At 35.9% G+C, this 22,994-nt stretch overlaps 1 protein-coding gene and 1 pseudogene across 7 annotated transcripts in view; one reads left to right on the plus strand and one right to left on the minus strand.

The window, feature by feature from the left end:
* NR3C1 (nuclear receptor subfamily 3 group C member 1) overlaps positions 1-22,994 on the minus strand; it is a 112,019-nt gene that overhangs the window by 53,095 nt on the left and 35,930 nt on the right. The window lies entirely within an intron of this gene.
* LOC143663922 (dynein light chain 1, cytoplasmic pseudogene) lies at positions 2,349-2,787 on the plus strand (annotated as a pseudogene).

Raw genomic sequence — 22,994 nt, forward strand, 5'->3', positions numbered from 1 at the left:
TCAGTAATAGTAGCTAATGCTGTATATTCTACTACCACTTGAGTTTCCTCACTCTATTCAATCCTCACCACAACAACATGAGGTCAGTACTATTACACCTATTATGTATATAAGGAAAATGCGACTCAAAAAAGTAAATAACCTGTTAAGGTCATATAGCTAACAATTAATGAAGTCAGATTTCTCTTTCAGGCTTCCTGGCTATAGTGTATGCTCTTAAACCATCAGGTTTGCTGGCTCTTCCTTAGGCATTAATACTAGCAGTACAGTAGCAGTACTATTACCCTATGTATAGTTTTATGTTATGTACTTAGCTTTTTCAAAGTATTTTCATATCGGCAATTTAATTTTATCTCCATAATATTGTACCTTTCATCTTCATTTAGAGGTGAGGAAACCGAGGATCTGAGAGGTTCTACAGGAATTTAGTGATAGAAGTATGAATAGAATCCAGGTTTCATTTTCTGTGCCCTGAGAGCTAACTGTATTGATTAAATCAGACAAAATCATAGAGAGTTGAATTGCTAATGTCATTTGATTACTTAATCTATGAAAAGACAAGTTTGGTGAATTCAAGCTTTGAAAGGACTAAGGCCCTACTGCAATCAAGATGGCAGAGTGTGAAACTTGAGGGAGTACCTCCCGCAGAAGCTTTCTACAAACCAGCAGGAATTGGCAGAAACATCTTTCTCAAAGCTCCTGAAAACAAAGGACTGCCGTAACAGTGTGAGCACTGAATCAAGAAAAGGCTACTTAAAAGCAGTAGGATCTCATAGTACCCTGGCGGGCCCCCCTCTGGTACCCCTCCCTGGGTTGGTGTGGAGGTGGCCTACACTCCCAGTGTAGATCCATGGTCTGGTTCCAGAGGGAGCAAAGTAACCTCCCTGGGTTGGTGTGGAGGTGGCCTACACTCCCAGTGTAGATCCATGGTCTGGTTCCAGAGGGAGCAAAGTAACCCTTGTGCACATACTGGGAAGTATATACTCTGGCCCAGTTATCTGGATGGCATGAGGGACTCATTGTTCCAAAACTTGCCCTACATGTAGAAGGTGGTTCACAGAGCTCTCTACAGAATGCTGTGGGAGTGCAGTCAAGTGGCAGGTTGGGGCACAAGAGATTGCTGGCTGTAGGACATACAGTGCAGTGCCTGGGATCATGAGGAAACTATTTCCTAGGGAAGAAGGGATACTCATATCCTTGTAAATGGGGGAATTCTAGGGCCAAAGGTGCATGCCATGTCCAAGACATGCAGAAATACACAAAAAGGACCCTATATTTGGCCTTGAGTTATCCTGTAACTCATGATATGGAAAAGCTCTGAAGGACAGTCCTCCCACAGTTCAATCTGCATAGACTGGAAATGGTGTTTTCTTTCTTTCTTTCTTTTTTTTTTGTAGCCCCTGGACACAAGCTTAAGGAACAGATACCTCAGAGTCTAAGTTCAAGTCATAATACATTAAAATATCAAAATGTCCATATTTCAAAAAAAGATTACAAAATACACAAAAAAAACAGGAAGGGTTGGCCCAGGCAACAGAGACTGTGAGGCATTAAAAACATCAAAGAGGGGGATCAGACTTGGGACATTCCAGACAAAGACTTTTTTAAAATGGTTCTAAATATGCTCTGAGAACTGAAGGAAAATATGGAAATAATTTCTAAAGGAAATCAAGAAAATGACAGGTAAACACAAATAGAGTATCAGTAGAGAGACAAATTATCAAAGGGAACTAAATAGAGCTGAAGATTACAGTAACAGAAATTAAATATTCTCTAGAAGTGTTCAACTGCAAATTGGAGCTGGCAGAAGAAACAATCAGTGAACTTGAAGAGAACTGAAATTACTCAGTATGGGGAACAGGGAACCTGTGGGATACCATTAAGTGTATCAACAGAAACATAATGGGAATTCCAGAAAGAGAAGAAAGAATATTCGAAGAAAGAATGGCTGAAAACATCAAATTTAACAAAAGACATGTATGTACACAATTTAGATGCTTAAGAAACTCCAGATGCCATTGGCGTTGTGAAATGCCAATGATAGAAGAGAATCCTGAAAGCCGCAAGAGGAAGGAATACATCACATACAAGGGATCCTCAATAAGATTAAGTGCCAGTTTCTCACTGAAAACCATAGAGGCAAGAAAGCAGTGAGAAAATAGATTTAAAATCATGAAAGCAAAAAATTGCCAATCAGCATTTCTATATCTGGGAAAACTATCCTTCAAAATTGAGGGAGAAGATGTGCTGTGGCATTGGAAGCAACAGCAGCTCTCGCCAGGCCTGAGCCCCACTGGCCCCTTCCCCAGAAGACTGTTGCAGTCGGCCAACCCTGCTCCTTGGTAACCATGTGTGACTGAAAGGCCATGATCAAAAAAAGCAGACATGTCAGAGGAAATGCAATAGGACTGGGTGGAGTGTGCTACTCAGGCTTTGGCAAAATATAACAGAGAGAAGGACATTGTGGCCCATATTTAGAAGGAGTTCAACAAGTAGTACAACCCTACCTGGCATTGCATTATGGGGAGGAACTTTTTTTTTTTGGTAGTTATGTGACACATGAAACCAAGCACTTCTACTTCTAACTGGGCCAAGTGGCCATTCTTCTGTTCAAATGTGGTTAAAGCATGGACTGTGTCGTGTTGCCCAGCCAGTGATCCATCCAAAAACAAGGACTGCAGCCTTAACTTCAAATACAGGAGACTGAAATCCTCACCCTTGCTAAGAGAACACCTTGATCTCTGAACCTTTATTGTGTTGCCTGTACAGGGCGTTCTCTGTACTAGTTTGTTGTGGTTATAAAACATTTAGCAAAACAGCTTACATTTATATTTCTTTTCTATTTTGTATTTCTCTCTGCCCCCTGTTCCTTACTTTTGAAATACATTCCTTTTGAACAAAATAAATCTGTTGGAGATGTGGAAAAAAATAAGGCAGAGATTAGGACATTCCCAGATAAACAAAAGCTGAGGGACTTCATCACCACTAGCCCAGCCCTACAAGAAATGCTTCAGGGAGTTTTGCAAGTTGAAAGGAAAGGATACTGGACAATTGACTGAAGCCATATGAAGAAATACAGATCTCCAGTAAAGATAACAGCATGGGTAAATATAAATACCAGTACTAATGTATTTTTTATTTGTAAATCTACTTTTTACCTCCTACAGGATCTAACAGGCAAATGTATAAAATGTAATGATACATGAATGGTTTTGGACTCATCATGTATAAATATGTGCTATATAACAAGAACTACATAAAGGTAGGGGGATGGAGAGGTAGAGGAATATAGTTTATATGTATTAATGAAGTTAAGCTGGTATCAAGGCAAATGAGAATGTTAGATTTGAGATGTTAAATTTAAGCCCCATGATAACCACAAAATATCAGAGAATATATCGCAAACTTATAGAGACAGAAAGGTGAATATAGATTACCAGTGGTCAGGGGCAGGAATAGTGGGAAGTTAATGCAAAATAAGTGTAGGGTTTCTGTTTGGTTGAAGGGAAAGTTCTAGTAATAGATGGTGGTGAAGGTACAGCAACATTGTAGTGGTGATTAATCCTACTGAATGGCATGCTTGGGATAGGTTGGGATGGGGAGGTTTTTGCTGTATATATGTTTCCACAATTAAAAAAGAAAGAAACGAAAAAGAAAATTATAATTAAATGCAATACATAATACCGGATGGGATGAAAAAATGGTGGTGAAAAGGCTCAAAAGGAGATTATTGGGACTAAGAAAATATTGAAATATAGAATGTAAGCTTTCCATAAATATTAAATGTCTTGAACTTTATAACTGCACGTAAGGTGATTACACAGGTGAATATCCTTGTTCATAGGAAATGTACATGAAAGCACTATGTTCAAGAAATATGTTCATAGGAAATGTACATGGAAGTATTGTGTTCAAGAAATATGACGTGTGCAACTTACTCTTAAATGTTCAGAAAACACACACACAGAATAATATGCTAAAGGTGGCAAACTATTAAAATAGATGGATTTGGGTTTCTGGGTAAGTTGGGGAATTTGGAGTTCTCTATATGGGGTTTGTATTTTTTTTTTTTGCAACTTTCCTGAAAGTTTGAAATTATTTCCAAATAAAAAGTTAAAATTAAATAATGAAAAATAAAACCTTTAGCCAAAAAAAGTAAGTACTAAGAGGGTAAATTAGGTATAAGAGATAAAAGGAATCCCAACAAAGTCTCCTATACCCTAAATTGTGTAAAACTTTCCCTTTCCTATAACATGAAGTTTATTTCTGCATGCCCTGTTAGCATGCAGGTGAACCAAACAAGAACCACAACAAAATAACAGAAAGACAACAACTAATACAAATTGATTACTTAATATGTTCTATACGCTGGTCTAAGTGCTTTATAAATATTAGCTCATTCGAATCCTTACAAAATCCTTATGCATAGACACTACTAGTCCCATTTTATAAATGAAGAAAACTGTGGCTCAGAGAGAAAAGGTAACTTTCCCAAAGAAGGTCACACAACTAGGAAACAGCTGTATCTGGATTCCAAATGAGGTAGACCACTGCAGATGCCAAGCTCTTAACCACTATGCTAAATATACAATGTAACATCCTTAATAAAGAGCAGATTCCTAATACAGGTTATCAAAGAAAGTCACTGTATTTCACACTCACTAGGATAACTACTATTTTAAAAAAAGGAAAAAAACAAGTGCTGACTGGGATGTGGAGAAACAGGAACCTTGTATGTTGTTGGCGGGAATGTAAATGTAAACACTTTTGCAGTTCCTCAGAAAGCTAATTGTATAGAATTACCGTATGACCCAATAATCCCATTTAGTTATAGACCCAAAAGAACTGAAAGCAGAAAACTTGAACAGGTATTTGCACACTGGTGTTCATAGTGGCTATATTCACAGTAGCCAAAAAGTGGATGCAACCCAAGTGCTCATCAGCCGATGAATGGATAAGTAAAATGTGGTAAATACATATCAGGGAATATTATTTGGCCATAAAAATTAAATTCTGATACATGCTACAACATGGATGAATCTTGAAGACATCATGATGAGTGAAATAAAAGGACAAATATGGTTTGATCTCACTTATATGAAATAATTAGAATATGTAAAGTCATGGAGTCAGAAATTAGAAAACAGGTTAGGGATGAGGACAGGAAATGGAGAGTTAATGCTCAACTGTTAAGGAATTTCTGTTTGGGGTTATGGAAAAGTTTTGGTAATGGATGATAGTGAATGTGTTTACACCACTGAATTATACTTGAAAGTAGCCAAAATGATTAATTTTAGTTTGCATACATTACCAGAACAGACCTGTACAACACAAAGAGTGAAGCCCAATATAAACTATGGACTTAAGTTAATACTATAATTATGATAATATTCTTTCATCAATTATAACAAATGTATCACACTAATGTAAGATGATAATAAGGAAAACTGTATAAGGTGGGGTTAATAGGAACTCTGTACTTTCTGTATGATTTTTCTGCAGACCTGTAAGTGCTCAAATAAAAAAAAAGTTGCTGAAAACTTTGAGGAAATTGGCAAGAGACTGCATTATTATCCTCTTTTTTAAGTGAGGTAGCTGCTGTGGTCAAACCAAGGAGGTATGTGAGGATCACTGTTCCTCTGTTTCCTTTATTTTCCACCCTCTCAACAAGCTTAGAACTACATGGCATCTGCCACTTCAGATACGGCACAGCCTACCAATATGATCTAGCAGAGGTTCTACAGAACTCAAACCTTCAGTCCATACAGAACAGTTTCCAGAAGAAAAGATACAACAGGACAGAAGAAGAAAATGGGTATTGTGATGGTTAGGATCTAGTGTCAGCTTGTCTGAGAGATGATGCCCAGTTGTCTGGTCAGGCAACACTGGACTGACCATTGCTGCAAGGATATTTCAAGGCTAGTTGATAAACTGGAAGGCTGCTATAGTAAATCATCAATCAGTTGATTGCATCTGTTGCTGATTACATCTGTGATCAACTAAGGCCTGTCTCCCACCAATAAGACAATCCCCATTCAGTTGAAGGCTTTTAAGGAAGAAGAAAGACTTTTTCACTGCTTCTTCAGCCAGTGAGCCTCTCCTATGGAGTTCATCCAGACCCTTCATCAGAGCTGCCGGCTTTACAGCCTGCCCTGTGGATTTTGCACTCTTCCACTCCCATGGTTACTTGAGGCACCTTTATAAATCTCATATATACAGATATCTCCTGTTGATTCTGTTTCTCCAGAGAACGCAGACTAATAACAGGTGTCCACCCAGCCATTTTATACAGTCAGCATAATTTTAGTCTTAATTTTGCCTGTTATTTTTCCATTTATCATGGCATACAAACTTTAAAATAACTTGTCAAAATGCCTGGGGTCTTGAAAAATAAGTAGGAAACTAGATTTATGTGTTGTGGAAGAAAGTTGGTTATATATCTAGGAAATTAAAATTTCTCCAAATAGGATACTCTGTGGATAGAAAGAAAAGATCACCACCAAAATAATTTTCAGATTCTAGCTGCAGCTATAAATTGAAACATTCTTAAATGATACTAATAGAGTACAGCAGCAAAACTAAAATGACTAGAAACTTGAAAAACTTAACACAGCTATACTTAAAAATTTATTATATCTGAACTGTTTTTTAAATCATAGCAAGCAGTTTTTCATTTTAGGATAAGAGGTAATGGATGCTGTAGTCTGGGAAATTGTTAAAACAATTAGGAGCTTCAAAAAGCAAACAAGTTGGAGAACAAAAAAAACTGGAAATGAATCATAAAACCAAGAGTTTGTTCTTTGAGGAAATCAATAAAATCGATGGACTCTTAGCTATGCTGACAAAGAAAAAAAGATAGAGGATACAAATATATAAAATCAGAAATAAGTGGGGGTCATTACCATGGACCCTGAATACATTTTTTAAAAATCCTAAGCCAATACTATGAACAACTATATGCCAACAAACAAGACAACTGAGATGAAATGGACAAATTCCTAGAAACACGTGAACAATTTACACTGACTTGAGAAGAAACAGAAGATGATCACAAACCAATTTCAAGTAAAGAAATCAAAATCAGTCATGAAAAATCATCCTATAAAGAAAAGCCCAGGGCCAGATGGCTTCTCAGGGGAATTTTACAAGACATTCCAAAAACAATTAACACCATTCCTGCTCAAACTCTTTGAAAAAACTGAGAAAAAAGAAATACTACCAAACTCATTTTATGAAGCTAACATCATTCTAATACCCAAACCAGAAAATGACACTACAAGAAAAGAAAAATACAAGAAATCTCCTTAATGAATATATTTGCAAAAATTCTCAAGAAATTACTTGCAAATTGAATCCATGGCACATTAAAAGAATTATACACCCTGACCAAGTGGGGTTTATTCCAAGTATGCCAGGGTGGTTCAACAAAAGAAAACCAATGTAATACAACATAATCACAAGCCAAAAGGGAAAAAATCACATAATTATCTTGACACATGCTGAAAAAGCTTTCAATAAAATTCAGCATCCTTTTCTGATAAAAACCCACTTCAAAAAGTAGGAACTGAAAGAAATGTCCTCAATATGATAAAAGGCAAATATGAAAAATCCACAGCCAACATCATACTCAACTGTGAGAGAATGAAAGCCTTTCCCCGGGATTGGGAATGAGACAAAGATGCTTGTCATCACTATTATTGAACATTGTGCTAGAAGTTCTAGTCAGAGCAATCAAGCAGGTAAAAGAAATAAAAGGCATCCGAATCAGATAGGAAGTAGTAAAATTTTCATTATTTGCAAATAATACGATCCTATACTTGGAAAATCCTGAAAAATCTACAACAAAGCTACCTGAGCTAATAAAGAAATTCAGCAAAGTGGTGGATATAAGATTAATGCACAGAAATTAGTAATGTTTCTATACAGAAGTAATGACCTAACTGAAGAGACAATTAAGAAAAAAAATTCCATTCACAATACTAACTAAACAAATCAGGTATCAAGGAATAAAAAACAGGGTTGTAAAAGATCTATACACAGAAAACTGTAAAACATGGCTGAAAGAAATAAAAGAAAATCTAAACAGATGGAAAGACATTCCATGTTAATGGATAGGAAGGCAGGCTAAATATTGGTAAGATGTTAATTCTACTCAAACAGATGTACAGATTCAATCCAATACCAATCAAAATTCAAACAACCTACTCTGAAGACTTGGAAAAGCTAGTTATCAAATTTATTTGGAAGGGAAAGGGGCCATGAATAGCAAATAAAAAAATACTAAAAACGAATGAAGTGGCAAGACTTACACTACCTGATTTTAAAGCTTATTATAAAGCTGCAGTGATCAAAACAGCATGGTATTGGTACACAGACAGACATAGTGATCAATGGAATTGAACTGAGAGTTTGAGAATAGACCCCCAGATCTGTGGTCAACTGATCTTCGACAAAGCTCCCAAGTCCACTTAACTGGGACAGTACAGTTTTTCAATAAATGGGCCAAGGAGAACAGGTAATCCATAGCCAAAGGAATGAAAGAGGACTTCTACACTTCATAGCCCGTACAAAAATTAACTCAAAGTGGATCAAAACCTAAATATAAGACCAGTACCTCAAAACTTCTAGAAGAAAATATAGGGAAACATCTCTAAGACCTAGTAAGAGGAGGTAGCTTCTTAGACCTTACAAACAAAGCACAAGCAACAACAAAAAAACAGATAAAAGGGAACTCCTCAGAACCAAATGCTTCTGTGCCTCAAAGCACTTGGTCAAAATGGTGACGAGGCAGCCAGCTGAACGGGAAAAAATATCTGGAAGCCATCTATCTTGCTAAGGGTTTGATATCCAGTGTATATAAAGAAATCATACAGCTCAATAACAAAAGAACAAACAATGCAATTATAAAATGGGTAAAATTTATGAATAAACATTTTTCTGAAGAGGAAATACAAATGGCTAAAAAGCACATGAAAAGATGTTCATCTTCAATAGCTATAAGGGAAATACTAATCAAAACCACAGTGAGATATAATCTCACACCTAAAAGAATGGCTGTCATTAAACAAACAGGAAACTACAAATGTTGGAGAAATTGGAACAGCTATGCACTGCTGGTGGGAATGTATAATGGTACAGCTACTGTGAAAGACAGTTTTGCAGTTCCTTAGAAAATTAAATACTGAGTTGCCCTATGACCCAGCTATAGCACTAATTGGTATATACCTAGAAGACCTGAAAACAGTGTCACAAAGAGACATTTGCACGCTGATGTTCACAGCATCATCATCCACAATTGCCAAAAGCTGGAACAACCCATCTGTCCACCAACAGATGAGTGGATAAACAAAATGTGGTATATACATACAGAAGAATATTATGCAGCAGTAAGAAGAAAGAAGGTCCTAAAGCATATGACAACATGGATGAACCTTGAGGACATAATGCTGAGTGAAATAAACCAGACAAAAGCTAAGATACTATATGATTTCACTAATATGAACATCCTCGAAAATGTAAACTCAGAGTTGTAAAATGTAAAATATAGTGACCTAGTCATAGACAGGAGCTAGAGAAGAGGGAACGGTTACCTAATATGTACAGATTAGTTAACAAAATTGAACCTAAAAGTATGGAATGAATAGAGGTGATGGTAGTTCATTAATGGATTTCTAAGCAAGAGTGCCATACTGAAGGTGGATGACTGAAAGGGATTGTTTAGAGCCATGTACCTCCGTGATTAGCAATACAAATATTAATAAGTTCTTACATGAACTACTTCGAAAGTATAACACTTGTGCAGAGTTAATAATAGAAGGGTATATGGGAAAAACTATGTATTGCATGCTGTGGTCTATATTTAACAGGCATACATCACCAGTACCACAACAATATTAGGGGTAAATAACAATAATACTAGGGGTAAATAATTGGGGTATGTGTGTGGCAAGAGTTAAGGGGAGTTTTGAATCTTCTTTTTAGTATAGGTGTGTCTTCTACTTTTCTCTTTGCAGCAATGAAAAGTGTCTAAAATTGCGAGTGAGATGACAATACAATTAAGTGAGGATACTGTGAACATTGTTTATTTTGGATAGAATATATGCTATATAAATATATCTCAATAAAATCTGCAGATTCAAAATAAATAAAGATTCAAGTGCTACAGAAAATGTAGAGAGAGAGGTATACCTATTCAATGTTCATAGGTGTTCTAGTTTGCTAGCTGCTGGAATGCAACACCAGAGATGGATTGGCTTTTAATAAAAGGGGATTTATTTCATTAGTTCTTCAGAGGAAAGGCAACTAACTTTCAACTGATGTTCTTTCTCACATGGGAAGGCACAGGATGGTCTCTGCTGGCCTTCTCTCCAGGCCTCTGGGTTCCAACAACTTTCCCTGGGGTGATTTCTTTCTGCATTTCCAAAGGCCTGGGCTGAGCTACAAGTGCTGAGATGAGGTATGCTGAGCTGCTTGGCTGTCCTACGTTGAGCTCTCTCATTTAAGCACCAGCCAATTAAATCAAATGTCATTCACTACAGCAGACATGCCTCTTAGCTGACTGCAGATGTAAGGAGAACAGATGAGGTTCAGGTACCATTGGCTCATGTCCACAGCAACAGAACTAGGTACCTTTACCTGGCCAAGTTGACAACTGAATCTAACTACCACAGTAGGGTAGTAGAATGCAGCAGCATCTCTGGAGGATAATGTGTATCCACAGGAGGCTAAATATAGGGTCACCTGCCATATGATTAGGCAATATACTCGAAAGAACTCAAGGCAGGGACTCAAATAGACATTTGCACACTGATGTTTATGGTGACATTATTAATGATACCTAATGGATGGAGGTGGATGAAGGGTATGCTGACTGAGAAGCAGAAGGGCAAAATGTGGTATATAAACATGATGGAATATCATGCAGCTATAGAAGGGAACAAAGTCATGAGGCACGCAACAAGCTGAATGAACCATGAGGACATTATGTTAAGCAAAATAAGTCAGAAACAAAAGGACAAATATTGTATGGTCTCTTTTAGAAACTACTTATAAGAAATTAGGGCCTAGATTATAAAGTTTTATAGCAGTCACATTTATTCCTGAGCTTTAAATGTTATTTCCAAATTCTGAGATACTGTGCTACGTGTGTATAACCTGGTATTTTCCTGTATCTTCGGGTATCTGTGTGACACCTAAGACTCACAGCTGGGCTTTAACAGCTCTGAAAGTCAGCATTCCTGCATACAGCAAATGTTAAAGAAGCTTGAAAGAGATCAGGCTTCAATTAGAGATAAGAATGAAGCCAACCTGGTTGGGATTAATGTAAATCAGAATACAGGGTAAAGGATGATACCGCCTGTATTTTAGAACTTCATCACTGAATGAGACCAAAGGAAGAGAAGTTTACTTTGTCCTAAACCTAAATTTTCTATGGCACACAATCTAACTTAACATGTCTGGCCAGTTCAGTTAAACAACCTATAAACACATGAAGTCTAGAATTTGGAAGGATGTCTTGCAATTCTGTATAGCTTATGTAATACCCAGATGCATTCCAGAGTATGTTTGGCAGGTAACTAAAAAGCACTGGCAAAGTCCCTTGAGAGACTGGAAAAAAATATGGAACTATTAAACCTTTCCACTAGGAAATCCCTGATACTCTCTCAAACATTAGAGACTCCCAAGTTAATAGGCCAAGCCCTTGATCTTGAGGCTTGCTTTTATGAATTTTATATCTGTAGCAGAAAAGCTAAGCCTACCTATAATAATGCCTAAGAGTTCCTTCCAGAGAATCTCTTTTGTGGCTCAGTCTCTCTCTCTCTCTCTCCTAGCTCTGCACATAAAATCATTTGCCTCCCCCTTATGTGGGACATGACATCCAGGGATGTAAGTTTCCCTGGCAACATGGGACATGACTCCCAGGAATGAGCCTTGCCCTGGCACCATGGGATCAACAATGCCTACCTGACCAATAGGAAGAAATGAAATGTAACAAAATAAGTTATCAGTGGCAAAGAGATTTCAACTAGAGTCAAGAGGCTATTCTGGAGGTTACTTTTAAGCAAGCTTCAGCTAGATATTGCTAACTGCCATTGTATGCTAAGTCCCAACCAATAATATTGCTGTAAACCCTAGAGAATGCCCAGGGCTCTGTCTGGGTATTTCACTCATTAGGTTTACTTTTCAGAAACCTATAACCTCCAGGTGATTCCTAGGCCAGAAAAAAGCCCTGAAACCCCAAATTACCAATCTCTCTAAGAGTATCAACTGGTTGTATCCCCCTACCCCATAATGTCGACACCCCTCTTCAACATGAAGAAGTTAGAATGGTCATTGCCCAGATACCTCTTTAGAATGGGAGAAGGATCAAAGGAGAAAGTGAAGTTGTAACAGAAAAGATAGGATTTAACAAATGACTATGACTATTGAATCATTATTTTGATACTTCTTTTTGGTCTCCAGTGTCTTAGGGCCAGGTAGAAACAAATACCTGAAACGGTAGAATTGTTTCCATACTATACTTTGAAATTTATCACTTTTTAAAAAGATATATATTCCATAATTAAAAATGTTAAAAAAATTAAAAAGCAAAGAAGTTTCTCTTATAATTCAAAATTGCCCGGCAGAAACACAGTAAATCTTACAAGGCTATTCTATTATTGAAAACTGATTTCTGATGTTACTGAAACATCAGTAAGAGGTGACCTTATGTGTGTTAAATTTTATAATTTACAAATATATGCTTTAATAAACAGCACTGTAAAATAAATCCCTTTTGAGGAGGGAGAAGTTCTTCTTAATGAACAATTTCCTCCATTCCTCCCTCTCTTTTCCTGAATACTTCAATGTAATAGAATATAAAATGTATATCTGGTTCAGAAAATGCCCAAAATCCACATGCCCATAAATAAGTATTTTACAGTTATCTTCTTATTGCAATTTATTCTAATTGTCATACCAAAGTATAAGTACAGAATTCCTTCTATTCTTGGGGGGCGGGGGGAGACTTGCACTTGAAAACTAATACCTTAAGCCAGGGACACTATTTCTAGACCCCAACTCTTATTTTTATTATTTGAACAGGGTTATTACATTGGTAAAGAATTAAAGTTCTCTTTATTCATTTGTAAATCTTAAATTACATGACATTTCAATCATCTGTTCAAGGGTACAGACAATTACTTTTTAGGAAATCTATTTGACTGTACTTAGAAATGGAGATTGCCAAGAGCTTAGTTAGATATGTACTTTTGCTACCTAAGAATTTCAGCTTAAAAAGGCTACCTCGGGGGGCCACGCTGGCTCAGCAGGCAAGAATGCTTGCCTGCCATGCCAGAGGACCCGGGTTTGACTCCCAGTGCCTGCCCAGGTAAAAGAAAAAAAAAAAAGGCTACCTCCTCCAACTAATCTAGAATGTGTAATCATATTCCCATTGTAGAAGAAACTTAGACTAAACTAGACACAATGGAATGAGTACCATTTATGTGAAATGACAGTGAAATTTCCAGGAATGTAAATGGCTTTATCAAGTATATGTCAAATATATATACATAACTAAAATGTAGCTTTCATGCAACCTCTCCAAAACTGACTGCTATGGTTTGTAGAGGATAAAGTTCACATTTCTTCAGTTAGCAAACACAGTTCTCTGTAATTGATATCCAGTCTGCCTTTCCAGGTTGTACTCTCACTCCTGTTTAAGTACACAACTCCAGTGAAAGCTTTTAATCTCTGTTCCCAACCAGGCCATCTGAATTTGTGTACCTTGGTATCTTTTTGGTCTGAGGCCTAGCGCTTGAAAAGACAGGTAGCCTGATACTAGTTACCATACATACTAGTCCACCGTCACGTAAAATTACTATGGCTCTTACACATTAAATAGATATCACCTTGTTAGTCAAGATGTAATGGAGAGGCTGGAGGGAACTGCCTGAAAATGTAGAGATGTGTTCCAGTAGCCATGTTTCTTGATGATGATTGTATAATGATATAGCTCATAGTGTGACTGTGAAAACCTTATGTCTGATGCTCCTTTTTCTACCCTTGTCAACAGACTAGCAGAACATATGGGATAAAAATAAATAATAGGGGCAACAAATGTTAAAATAAATTCAGTTTGAAATGCTAGTGATCAATGAAAGGGAGGGGTAAGGGGTATGGTATGTATAATTTTTTTTTTCTTTTCCTGTTTTTGTTTTATTTTTCTGTTGTCTTTTTATTTCTTTTTCTGAACTGATGCAAATGTTCTAAGAAATGATCATGATGATGAATATGCAATTATGTGATGATATTGTGAATTACTGATTATATATGTAGAACGGAATGAGCATATATTACGGATGTTTGCATTTCTTTCTTGTAATTTCTTTTTAATTAATAAAAAAATTACTATGGCCTTTCATTTTTGCACACTCATACTGAGAATCTACAACGTGAAACGAACTAAGATTCTTCATTATTCATCTCAGATCTCAGGGCATTCAAGGTTTTCTCTTCTATCCCACAGCTATAATGGTGATTTGTGTTGATTTTGCCTCACAACATCAGCTCACCCCTCTAGGAACAAACCTTGGAGCTTCAATTAGGAAATTTTAAAATGTGACTTCAGGTGAAAATGCCCACTGAAATCATCAAGTGAAAAATGAGGGCAGGTCATAAGGTAATGTTTTAAAAGTTGATTTTATAATCAAACTAGTATATTCATAGGATAGAATATTACACTCATGAAAAAGGATGGTGGAGGTTAGGGTTGGCAAACATTTTCTGTAAAGGGCTAGTCAGTAAATATTTTAGGCTTTGCAGGCCATGTGTCACACATTCTTCGATTACTTGTTTGCTTTTGTGATGCTTTAAAAATGTAAAAACCATTCTTAGTTTATGGCTATCAGCCAGGTTTGGCCTGTGAGCTGCAGCTTGCAGACTCCTGATGTAAATCTAGAGAAATCTTCACAAAATATTAAGTGAAAAAAGCAGGTCATAAAACTTCGGTATATATATATATATATATTTATTTTTTCCCCTTTGGGGCATATTTTAAATAAAAGTCTATTTAAAAGAAAAAGCCTGTGGGTAGAATGATTCCACTTTTGTAGAAAGGTTATATATTTGTGTATATAGGGAAATAAAAATGCCTAGAAAATATATGCCAAAATATTAATAGTATTATACTGGAGTGGTTGATTTATAGGTGGTTTTTATGTGTTATTTAGTTTTGAAAGTTTTTTAAAGTGATAGTAACTCAACACACTGTATATGTATAGTTTTTATGTCAAAACATTGCTTTTCCTTTTAAAAAATCTAATGGCTCAATTAAAATTTTTACATAAATATAGAAAAAATTCAGGTTTACTATGTTTTCAAACATTTTTTCCAGAAATGCTCTCTGGATTACTGAAGAGAAAATACCCAAATAATTATTTTACTCACCATGCAAAAGAAATTTTATATATATTCTTAATTATTGTTAAGTGAATAATGTGTGGTAAAACTGAAATGTGGGGTATAGAGGAGGAAGATGCCTTACACACAATCATATTCTATTCTTAACTATTCAAGGCCCTAAGAAAGGATGGGGAAAGTAAAAGATTATCATACTGGCTTTTTGTCATTAAAGAACAGTGACACAATCTTCCTTAGCTGCCTTGCTTTACAATAAGTTCCTTCAGTGACACCTTTTCCCTTACAAAATTGTCCAGTAATGACTGCTCTTTCTCTGACTGCTTCAATCTGAGAGCTTCGAGGCCAGGAAGAGGAGCTGACAATCTCTTCCTCCACCCTACCACTGCTGTTATACACTCATTCACCATCTCCTGTCTGAGCTCTGTGGAGTATACTATTTCCATCCTCTAATGATTCCTTCTGTCATCTGTCATTTTAGATGTCACCTGCCCCTTCTTCTAGGTCTACTTTGGAACCAAGCTGTCTTCCTCTCCAGACTGTCACCCATTAAATTCACTGTTTTGTTTATTATACTCATTCCCAGGCCTCAGTTATAGTGACCTAAAACAGTATTTCCTAAAACAAACTTAACTTTTCTTCTACCTCCTAACCTGCTCTTTTCCTCTATTTTTTTTATAGCTTTGTTTTCTTGTCTTGAAACCTCCTGTTTCTTTCTGCTCACATTTTAATATATTGAAATATTTTACAAATATTTATCGAAAGCCTATCACGTGTCAGGCGCTAGGGATACCAAGGTAAAAAAGACAGACATGACCCTCTACTCTCAAAGAGCTTTTTGATTAGTGGGGGATAGAGACAAACAAACAGGTGGTTGTAATACAGGGAGATGAATGTTAGGATAGGAAATACTGTGATGGTCCTGAGGAAGGATACCTAACCCAGACTTGGGAACTTACTGAAGGATGTGATGTTTCAGCCAGGTTTTGAAGGAGGAAAAAGGGGTGACCTACCCATGTGGAAAGAAAGTGGGGGTTAAAGATAGGGTTGAAGTATGGGGAACAGAATTATGCAAAGGCACAGAGGCATGAGAGGAAATAAAAGCAGTTTTAAAAGATAGACAATAAAAAGCTTACCGGATCATAAAAGGCCTTACAAGCCATGTTAAGTCCTTAGACTGTCCTGAGGGCAGTGAGTGAGGACCCTAAGGTGTAAATAAAGGAATGATATAATCAGATCTGTTATATTTGAAATCTCTAGTTACACTGCAGAGTATAGACTAGAGATGGCAAAGGAGACTAGTCGAGATGATATTGCAGTAATCCAGTTACAAGATTATGGTAGCCTGACCTAAAGTAGAGGCAGTGAAGATAATGAGATATAGATGGATTTGTGAGATAGTCTAATCCATGAAGCTTCATGACTGAAATAGCATGGGGTGAGATGGAAAAGGATATGAAGGATTATGCCCAGATTTCTACTTTGGGGAATGTGATAGGGTACCAGGCATCTGCTTATATAGGGAATATACTAGCAAGACGAAATAGGCCTTGAAATGAGTTGATGAATTATTTTGGACATACCGAGTTTGGAGTTTGAGAGGCCTGTAAAACATCCAAAGGAAGATATCCAGTTAATGGTTGAACATACAGTTTAGGAGGTGAGAAAATAGGCCCGAGAAGGAGAAGTTAGAAGATATGGCTGTCCAATCCATACAGATGATAACTGAACCAGCAGAAAAAGATATCACCTAGGGAGTGTGTGAAAGTGAGAAGTAGGCCTAAGACAGCTCTGAGAAACTCTAAAAGGAAGAGAAACTTACAAAAAAGCAGAGAGGTAGAAAACCAGAAAGTGTATTGTGTCCAAAAACCATAGGAAGTACTCTTTACAAACAGGATCCTGGTGTCTAGCAAGGGGCTGGGTGCATACTAGGTCACTGGAAAGTTTCCATTGGATTTAACAAGGTCACTGGTAATCTTGGAGAGATCAATGTTAATGAAGTGGAGACAAAACACAGATGACTCTCCAAGGTCAGTCAAGTTGCCTTATCATACTTTCCAAATGATTCTCTCAATACCCTTTTATTTCCTTGTCTACCACTCCAGTCCATGCTTTTACTACTTGTTCCTGATCTTTGGCAGTAATTCATATACTTTCCTATGGAGTCTCTCTGCTAGCATCCCCCATCTCCAAATAAACCAATGCAATATGTAACACATCACACACAATTGCCAGAGTAACGTTTCTAAGATACACCTTAGAGCAAATCAATCCTGGCTTAAAACTTAATGGTTCTCTAGTGCAATAAGAATAAAATCTAAACTTCTTAGCATGACATTCAAGGCCCATTATTTAGTCCTAATCGACTTGTGCAGCCATATGGACCATGCTCTAGTTCAAACAATATACACTCCAAACACTTGCCTTTATTAAAAATACAGATCCTAAAAAAATTTAAATACATTAAAAATTCAAGATTTAAATTACATAGACATATAAGTAAGAATTATTTTTCTGTTTTTTGTTTTTTTTTAATGGTTGGGTCCAGGGCTCTGTTTATGCCACCAAAATAAATAACATCTGACAGAAAAGAACTGTCAGAACAGAGATACCCCCTTATCATGCCATGGCATAAAAAAAAAATGGCATTTTAACATTAATAATACTTTATAAATACTAATCTATTACAGAAAATATTTCCACCCTATTATCAGCTGACTCATTCTGTATTTTTAGCTAAGTAATATGATGACAGAAAGAAAGAAAAAATGGCTTTCTCTCTAAAGTTCACCCCCACCAATTTTGTAGAAGCTGCCTGATGGTGTCTAGTTAGAAGATGGTAGATTTTTGGACAGCACTAAACTAGCAAGTATCATAGCTTTCCAATTGTACCACTAGCTTATTAGGAAACCAAATATATACATCAAAAGTCATTTTAGCCTTTCACTGGCCTCAGTTTCTTTAAGCCCAACTCTGCAAGTGAAATCATTGCCCTCCCCCCTAGGGCAATGACATCCGGGGTGAAAGTCTCCCTGACAATGTGGGTGATGGTTCCCAGGGATGAATCCAGACCTGGCACCGTGGGATCAACAATTCCATCCTGAACAAAAGGGGGAAAAGAAGTATAATTAATAAAGTATCAGTGGTAGAGAAAGTTCAAATAGAGTCCGAGAGGCTACTCTGGAGGTTGCTCTTACATAAGCTTCAGGTAGACCTTGCTACCTATCGTAACCTGCCTACCCCCAACCAGGACCAACCAGCCAATCCTAAGGAACACCTAGGGCAATAATATATAAGATTCCACAAGGGTTCCATGCACCAGAGTAGCTTTCCAGAAATACACAACCTCCAGTTGGGTCCCTGGTCCAGATAAGTCCTGAAACCTAGTCCAGCCTCTCCAGATCATCAGTTAGTTCCATCTCCCTAGTCCATATTAGTGAGAGACCCTTCCAATATGAAAAAGTTAGAATTGCCATAGCCCAAACAACCCTAAAGAGAGGTATGGAAAGATCAAAGGTGATGGTGGAGCAGTACACAGAAGACAGGATTTAACAAATGAGTTTGAATGCTGAATCATTAAATTGATAATCTCTTTTAGAGTATTTCAGAGCAGCTAGAAGTAAATTCTAAAGTTGTGAAAGTGTAACACATGCCAAAGTCTGAAATATGTTCTACAACTAATTGTGGTGTTGTGCTTTGAAATTTAGAGCTTTTTTGTATACATGTTATTTTTCCACAAAAAAAGAAGGAAAAAAAGTTGATTGTGATGATAAAAAAAAATTTAAGCCCTCTAGCCTCCTGTATTCTGGAGCAGCTAGAAGGAAAAATATGACAGGATCATATGTTATAGCCCTTGACAAACTCTGGGATCTATCCTGTAACCACTTGTTGAAGAGTGCTTTGAAAACTATTGCTTTTTTTATTTCTTTGCTTTGTGCATATACTATACAATAAAAAAAGTTTTTAAAAAAAGTCATTTTAGCCTTTCAGACTGATTTTAATTCCAAACAATTCAGAGATACTTGTAACACATGTAAGAGATGTGTTAAAGATGATCTAACAAATAAAAGGGTTTTGTTATATAATTTTAGGCATAGCTGAATCCCTTACAACATTCCCATCTCCTTAGCTTTGTGTTTCTGTACTTGAAGATTTTATACACAAACATCTTTCACATACATACACATATATACTTAATGTAGTATGATATTGATAAAATATGCTTAGCAAAGATGTGGCCTGTCTAGAGTTTACTCTGCTTATCTTGGTAATATATTATAATAGACAGTAATGACTTAAAGTGATCCTAGGATAGATGATTAGAAGATTACTGTGCACTTTATAAATCCTATATCCCCAACAATTAACACTTGTGGAAGGTCTTACTGAGATTCATAAAGTGAAATGTTTAAATTGTGAACTTAAAATTTCAGTTAATAGCAGGAACTGACTATCCCAGACATGTCTTCTTGCATTATAGAGGAATGCCATGAAGTCTGTTACCCTTCCCTAATTATAATTTAGCCTGTTCTCAATTAGAGAAAAGCACATCATTAATCTTGCTAAATACTCAACATCTTCTTTAATATATATTTATTTTTTACATGCTGGGTATATTTTTCAGCCATAAAATATTATTAATATCTAAATATAATCAAGTATCCATATAACAGCCACAGCTATTATGTTACCTTATTAATAGTTCTAGGAAACAATTTAACTTTTTACTCATTATAGTCTTCATTGCACTTTGAAGTGACAGGACATATAATTTATATGATTGGGTCAGACATCAAAAGAAGGTGCTTCTGCTGTTGCTAAATGTTCAGCTTAATGCAAACCAAGATTAATCTCTTGACTTCATGAGTTTACTAGTTAAACTGTTATCAACACTTTTTAGACACAACAACCAACATCATCATCTATTTTAATTTTTAGCCTGTTGCTATAATTTAAAATAATGCTTCATTGTATGAAATAGCAAATGCTAATTCCAGTTTTGACTTGCTTTTCTAGTTTTCAAGAAGAAAAAAGAACATATTACTCAAGTTCTTTAAACATTGGTAATACCAGATATTTCAAACCTAAATATTTTAGGTTCTATTCTGACTGCAATGTAGACAAAACTATAGAAGTTACTTACTTTAGTTTCATGAATTTGCCAGTTTAAGAAGCCACCTCTAATGATAATATTAAAGTATTCTAAGTATGTGTGTTTCATGCATTTTTTTCCTGGGGAGGTCAGTTATTTTCATCATATTTTCAAAGGGGTTCATGCCCCCCCAAAACTTAAGGACACTGATTCAGGAAGCAAAATAGAAAGGTTCACTAAAATAGACTGTATGCACTACACAAAAATAACTTTTGTATTTTTAACAATGGATAGAAAGAAGAGTTACCTAAAATCTGATGTCCTTCTGTTCCCAACCTGCAGTTACATGAATTCTGAATTCACTGAAAGGATAGGCAGGGATTTAAGTGATTGTATGAATGGAAAAATATGTCAACGCCCCCAAATGTCTTTTTTTCACCCCCCAAAAAACTCAAAACCTGTTTAATAATCTGATTTTACATCATCAAGTGTAGACCTACTCTGAAGGTTCAGACAAGGGACTGAAGAACTTTCAGGTATGGAAAAGTCTGTAAAGGTGAAAGCGGAACAGTGTAAACTATTATTATATTACTGTAATTTTGTTATTAATAGATATATATTATTAAAAACAAAAATATTTTCCTTAATTTTTAAAATAAAATTGTATTTACTTAAATTTGGACAAAATTCCTTTCTCCATACAACTGAGGAGTATATCGTATGTATATATTGACCTTACTACTTTCTACTTCCTTAAATAAAAATCTGAAACAACCTTTTAAAACTTTCCAAATACTAATTTGATTCCATAAAATTTTAAATTAAAATTAGAGTTCTTGAGTTGCAGATACAATATAGTAAAGTATTTAAGCAAACCATTAGGTCTTAACTAGTTTTTCAATTTAAAAAACATACAGAATTCTGCAGCCTCCACTTTTCACGCAGGGATGACACTAGGCTGGTTTAAATGGTCCACCAGCTCCAAATGATTGCTTTGAGCTTCATAAGTCCTTGGAGATAAAGGTAAGGTCTTTTTCTCTTTTCTAAGATATTTGTTTAATTCATCTCATCTACTTAACATGAAAAAATCTTAGTTTTTGTACCTTACAACATTTTTTCCCAAAAAAGTAGGTCAGAGAAACTCTGAACTATAACCTGAAATCTGACAAAGTGAGGGCAAGCCAATTTGAGAACTTGCTTTTAATGTTTTTAATGCTCTAAACTGCACTTTAAAAACTTCTCATTATCAAGTCAGAGGTTTTCAGATCCAATGAAACAGTACTAGCAACTCCCAGACAATTCCTAAAAGATCTTCTAAGATAATAAACTAGCACAGTTATCCCTTTTTTCCATGTTTGAAAGAAACAGAAATGAATAAGCTAAAAGACATTTTCCTAACCCCGAGTGCAAGCCACAAGTTTAATGCTGCTTTAAGCCAGCTGGCATGGTGCCCATTTACAGTAAGTTGTTTAGTGTCTACTAATCATGTCACAGAGGAGTGCCTACAGATTTAGTCAGAGTGTTTTTTCTAGATAGATCAACAGAAAGAGAGGTTTATGAACTTTACTTTTACAGGTATTATACTTATAACTGCTGAAAAGTATTCCAATTTTTTCCATAATTTTGGCATTCTTAAGTCAAATAATTGCCCCTCAATAGACAAACTTAAAATCGTAGTAAATCAGTGGCCTGGATATTGTTCTCTATTCATTTTAAGTACTAGTTTAATAAAATTTTTAAAGGCTATAATATCTACCTTGAAATGGATTTCAACATTATATCAATTATACTGAAATCTTTGAATAAGCAATATTTAGCATAAAGACAGAATAGTAAAAGAAACAGTATGTCCAAGAAGAGTAGAGGAGAGAAAAAAAAATCTCTTTTTTTAAATTTTTTTTATTTTTAACTTTTCAACTGACCTCACTTTATTGTTCTGGGTTGGGTGTGTGGGGGGAGTAGCTACCTTTTACAATCATTTGATGATGTATTTTGTTTCTTTTTCTTATACTTTTTTTAAAAACTTTTTTTATTATATAGTATAACATATATACAAAGCAAAGAAAATAAAAAAGCAATCATTTTCAAAGCATTCTTCAACAAGAGGTTACGGGACAGATCCAAGAGTTTGTCATGGGCTACCATATGATCCTCTCATATTTTTCATTCTAGCTGCTCCAGAATATAGGAGGCTAGAGAGCTTAAATACTTCATCATCACAATCGACTTTTTTTGTGAACAAAAAAAATGAATCTTTATTATCAAGAGACGTGGATAAGAAAAACAGTAATTCAAATAAGTGATTCTTGGTCATCCCCCAGAAATCATAATAATGTTTGGTACTTGGCCCTTGGAGAGCCTCTTGCCACTCACACTGGCCAGTCAGTCAGTTCAAGGAAAGCCAGGTAATAAGAAACCTTTTTCTCTTTAGACCCAACTTCCACTATAGCCATTTGCTAAATTGCATTCCAAAGGTTACATGCCATCGCTAATATCATCTGCCCGT

The sequence above is a fragment of the Tamandua tetradactyla genome, chromosome 20 (genome assembly GCF_023851605.1).
Source record: "Tamandua tetradactyla isolate mTamTet1 chromosome 20, mTamTet1.pri, whole genome shotgun sequence".
In the NCBI taxonomy this organism is placed as follows: domain Eukaryota; kingdom Metazoa; phylum Chordata; class Mammalia; order Pilosa; family Myrmecophagidae; genus Tamandua; species Tamandua tetradactyla.